This window comes from Triticum urartu, chromosome 6A (genome assembly GCF_056163025.1).
Source record: "Triticum urartu cultivar PI428250 chromosome 6A, HENAU_Tu73, whole genome shotgun sequence".
Classification (NCBI taxonomy): Eukaryota; Viridiplantae; Streptophyta; class Magnoliopsida; order Poales; family Poaceae; genus Triticum; species Triticum urartu.
The window spans coordinates 450,405,849-450,411,874 of NC_141878.1; positions in this window are offsets into that span (position 1 = coordinate 450,405,849).

Sequence of the window (6,026 nt, forward strand, 5' to 3'; positions counted from 1 at the left end):
GTATCTCCATCTTATTCCGACAACCCTAGGTCTTCAGCAGATGGTGAGGGATCAAGTAATCTTGAACGGGATAGAGTTGTAGCAATTACCCTTCCGGTCAGGACATGGAGGAACGCTCCAAGGAAGCCCACACACCAACCTAAAGGTGTATATGAAGTAACTGAGATCGATTTAAAGTCTTGGGCTCCAACTAAACTAGATAAAGCACGCACGAGGTTCAGGAATGTGCCTGGATTTGTTGGTAGGGCAAGGCTCAACATTAATCTGCCGGGTTTTCGGAAGGCTGACATAGAAACACGACAAAGGATAGCCCGGGAGATCATGGACCACTTCAACGTTCCAGAGCAGTGGAGAATGCAGGTGGAACATGCTGCACTAAAGAAGGCTAGGGATTCTTGGAGCAACTGGAAGCACGTGTTGTACAAGAAGTACTTGAGTGAAGGCAAGGACCCAATCCCCCCATACCCCCAAATTACAAAGGAAGACTAGGCAGAATTCAAAAAGGTCATGGCAACTAAAGAGTTTGCTGAGAAGAGTGCCAAGAAATCAGAACTTCAGAAGAGGAACACACACACCCATCGTGTGGGTGTGGTAGGATACTATGGCATGAAATCAATATGGGACCATGAGGACAAAGAAGCAGTAGCGGCGGGTGGAAAACCAGCCTTTAGTGAAATCAAGGGCGAACACGCTAGAGACTACTTGCGGACATGTGCAAGGAAGCGTGATGATGGAACTTATTACTTTGAATACTCACATGATGAAGAACTGTATCGCGTGATGTTAAAGGCTTCCAAGATCCCTGGAAGGTTCTACAGGAACTCAGGGCCATGTGACATTCTGTCTGATGCTCTGAAAACAAGAGAGCCCCCTGGTCATGCAAGGGGTATAGGTGTTAATTCCCCGCATAAGAGGGCTTTCAAACTCAGAAAAGAAGAGAGGCTCGGCATGAAAAGGCGAGGAGTGAAATGAAGCAGAATGAATTGTATGAAAGGTTGAGGAAGGACATGTATATGGCTGCTCGAAAGGATATTGAGGAGTTAATGATGATGCAAAAGACTCTAACACTGACAGATAGCCAGTGGATGGGAGGGTAGGCGGGCATGGAGGATGCTGGTTATTGCGCGACAACACCGCACAAGAGTAGATGTGCATTAGCTGACCCCAGCGACATTGAGACTACAACTTCTCATGATGATGCTATATCTGATCTATCTAGAATGAAATATAGGCTGAAGGGCGTGCTTACACATTATGAAGGTACATTAAAATGTGCAACAACATGGGTTTGCCCACCCTTCTTGGAAGAGGGCCTCTTGTTGGACAATGTTCCATTGAAGCCGGACTGTGTGAAGTGCTACGTGACTGAAGTAAAGCCTGGATTCAATGAATTTGCTCTGAAGAATGTCCTAGGAGACTTTGATGAGCAGAGGACCTTGGGAGAAACACTATTACATCACATCTAGTGGCCACAAAAGTAAATAGAGTTCATGGATGAGATCCCTGAAGCCCCTCCAAGAGCAACCAATGTCGCCCCTCAACCAGCGATGCTCTCCTTGCCACAGTAGCTCTTGCGTGCTTCCCCCAAAGAACCTAATACTCGTAATCCGACGGCTGATGCATCAACCTGTGATCAGTCGGCCCGACTTTGTGCTGTATAGGACATGTAATCGTCCGCCCCAGAGAAGCCAGTGGTAAGGCCTACAACTGCTAAAGATGCACCACCAGTTCAGATGCCGGCCACTGAAGCAGTGGGAGGAGACCCAGCTGCAGCACATGCTCGGCAGACCAACCTGGTGGAATGGACTGCTAAGCAGTCTGATACTTCGGAACCGCCTGCTAAGTAGTCTGTAGGTCCATAACTGAGTGCTCATCAGTCCGTCGGTCCACAGTCGTGTGATCAGCATACCAATGCGTCAACACTTCCTGCTCAGCAAACCAACGCGTTGGCATGACCTCCTCAGCACATCGACAAGTTGGCACCACCTGCGCAGAAACTCAACATAGCTTCAATGCATGGTCAGCAGTCCAATGCCTCTGCTCCTAAAGCCCAGCAGTCCGTCACGGCAACACTGCCAGCTCAGCAGTCCGGCAGAGCTAAACCGTATGCTAAGCAGTCCATCGAAGCTTCACCATCTACTGGGCAGTCTACCTTTCAGCCAACCAGACGTTCTACCAGAAGTGCTTCAAGTACCAAGAAGGAAGAGGCCAAAAAGGCTGCACCCGCGAGGAAGCGCTCCGTGAGAGCGATGAGGAAAGAGAACGATTGCCTCTTACTTAAAGCACTCATCGCCCAGAACCAAATTAACAGCAAGTTGTTCGAATCGGGGAGTAATATTATTTCTGATGGCATGGATGATGAAGAAATATCTTTGCAACTTGCTAAAAATAAAGCAGACGTACTTGAAGCACGCAATTACGTCCATGTTCAGCCATTTCTTGTTGGTGAATACTTTGATGAGTGCAGTTCCAGTTGCCGTGAGTTAAATAAATATTGCATGGATCAAATGTTAGCAGGTCATCATGTTCTACTAGTCCACTACAACAGAGATCATTTCCTACATGATGTTGGTTCCATTAGTGTGAGTTCTGAGGACTTACATCTCTTCTTCAACTTCAACGAGCTCGATGCCACTCTTGTTAGATGCCTGATTTTGTAAGTACTTAACAAACTCTGATCAACTTCCCCATACAAGGTTGTAAATGATAAACAGCTAACTGCATTTTATTCCTCTCAGGGGATTGAATGTGGGGAGAAGAAAAAGGGAGATTGTGTATTTTCATAGATCCTGCATTAGCAAATAGCACAACATTAGATGGTAAGGACCTACGAGACTGGGCCATTAACACGATCGTCCGTATCTTCACAAACACGTCCCATGCAGAATCATTTCTCTGGCCATATCATGAACGGTAAGTCAAGTAAACAACCATGCATGCACTGATTGTCTTTGATATTTCAACATAATTTGTAAGTTCATGGCTTTCTTAATATGTAGCAATTACTGGATATTGGTTTTCATTGTTCAAATCAAGAACACAGTTTACTACATGGATTCTCTCAGAGAGTCAACAAACGCTCAGGATCTGACGCATCATCAGCAATTCATGGATGGGTATTGAATTCTATGATGCTGAAATTAATTTGCATTCATATATGGTTCAATAATTGATGTTGTCAAAATTCATCTTCATTTATAGTGTGCTCACATTGTGGAAAACTAAACCAGGGAACATTTCCAAGAGGGAACTACCTCTGCAACACGAGATCGTTTCTCCAGTAACACACAAAAATCCGTTATTTTCAGAAAATGTATCCAATAGTCTGCAAATACCTTTTCCTACGCTAGTCAAATGTTCAAGTTTCTAAATAAACCTCTTTCTATTTCCGTCCAAAGAAAAAAAATACATCTAACACCAGTTAGGTTGTTCCTAACAGGACAAGTACATGACTAATTCTGTACAAAAAAAATTCAGTGTCCTCAGCAACAAGCAGGGACCAACCTTTGTGGATACTATGTTTGCAGACACATGATCTCCATCTACAAATTTGTTGATAGTTGTGAAGATGCTCGTGAATTAGTATCGGTAAGTCTATCTTAATTAATATCTTCTACTCCACTCATATGGCATACTCTGATCTCAAAAATACTGCAACTCATCTTAGAACCGAGGACCCTTGAACCGCTCCCCGCTAGTGAATTGTTGATGGTTCGGAGATTTATCAGCGACTTGTTCCTGAATCACTACATCAATCCCACTGGTGATAATGAAGATTTCAGCATGTGTTCTCCTGAAACATTGAGTAAGAGTTAGCCGCTAAACATATACGCATGGATCCATTGTTTTCCATCTGATGAGGTCTTCGTATTTCGTACACCATGATTAATTACGTCATGCATATATGTATCGACAAATCATTGGAATTTAGCTACCATTTGTTCAATTGCAATTGTTGCGAAATATGATGAATGTTCTTCCTGTGGACACTATTTGTTCAATTAAATATTGTGGCGAATTTGCTTTTTGCATGCCGATTCAAATGGCATATTTTTGTTTTAACTTGACAATTTCTCCGCACATGGTTCAACTAAATGAGTGTGTGCGATCCACATCGGAAAGCATACGTCAATCGTAGCGGAACAGTCGGTGATACACAGCAGATCACAAATGATTTGTAGCACTACTACATGTACGTAGGGGCTCCAGAACCGTTTGTGATATCACGTTATCGCACACGAGAGCTCAGAGTAAACCATGCCCAATGTAAAATACAATCCCAGCCGTAAATTTTTAAGGAAACGTGTGGGATCCCAAACGAAAAGCACATGTCACTCTTGCCACAACTGTCTGTGATACACAACAAATCACAAACGGTCTGCAACACTTGTACGTATGCGAAGGGGCTTCTGAACCGTTTGTGATAGAACATTATCACACACGGTAATTGTTGGGAAACATGTGCAATGGAGTCTTGCGTGACAGACGGGTTCCACGGAAAACTCGTGTGCGATGGGGCACATATCGCACATAGTTCATATGTTGGCCCGTGTGCCTTAGATACTATTTCTCAAAAGGTTCATTATGACACACCGTTTGGTTTCACTACATCATTAGAAACGTTTAATCACCGATCCCACACGTGCGAAAGAATTTAGTGTGTGCTACATCACATATGATTACATTTGGCAAGGCCTTTCCATCATGGCTCCATATCCCCGACGGTTTCTGGGTCGTGTGGGAAGGACCCCCCTAACGCAGTCAATCACTTGGCAACTGTTCAAAATGTCGTCGCGGAAAGGGGTTAAAAACTGTGTATATAGTACCTCGTTGTACCAGTGGTGGCTCAATTGAGACCATGTGCAATCCAAATATTAAACAAGGAAAGCTACTCGATGAACTTTAAATAAATCAATGAAAAAAAGCTTTGGTTGCAATAAATCACTATCGGTCTCTATGAACGGTGCAATGGGTTGACCGATATGCTCTATAACAATTTTATTGCCAATAAGTAAATTACCCTTCATTGGTCTTTCAAAATTACTTATGAGAATTTTTCTAATAGATGCATCAACAATGAAGTTGCGACCAACTCTGAAAATAGGTAAATTACTTGCTAGCGTATCTCTTCAATTATGTTAGGAGAGCATGATGGTGGTGTGACTTGAACAATATCTTGCTCCGTATTTGGATGGCTCCCCAACGCATTGTCATCATCTTTTTCCTGATTATGTGCATCATTGCTTTGGAGATCCTTGTCACCCGAACTTTGTTCGGCTACTTGCTCTTGTCTTTGAAGCTTTTCAATTTCTATGACACGAAACTCATAGGGCAGGAAGTAGGTTCCATTAACTTCAAAAAAATCAAGCATGGTTGTTTTGCTATGCTTGCCATGCCCTTTCTCAATAATCCTTGCCTCTGTGGATTTGATGGACTTGGAATATATACTACTTGATTCGGCTTTTTCAACCGAAGTACTTTCATGTTCCGAATCATCCTTCTTTTAATTGATTCTACCAATTGGTAATGCTTATTTTATTTCAGCCAATTATTTTTCTACTTGTTTCTGACGGGGAGTGGCAAAATTGGCTTTAAGATTTTTCTTAATTTCAGCCCACTTCGGATATGATTGCCCCCCAATGCTTTTAGATTCTTTCGACAATGACACGCAAGTGTTGTCGAAACTTCGCAATTGTGTAGGGGGTGTATAATATGATGTAGTACTAGGTGCAGGTATATGCATTGTTGTGAAATCATATTTTTGCTCGCCAATTTTATCAATTGGCAAAAATTCATCTTCTTGTAAAACTCTATCTTTTATGGCATTATAATCAGGCACTAATCCCTTATCATGCTCTTCAAGGCAAAGAGCACTAATCTTGTTATTTTGGGCTATATCTCTTTTTAATGCAACCACTTCCCATTCTGTAAGGGATTGCTGAGTACTTTTAGATTCTTTCGGCAATGAGGTGTTGCCCAAATTATCTGATTGCATAGAGGATGCATTATTTGCTACAATGTTAGAT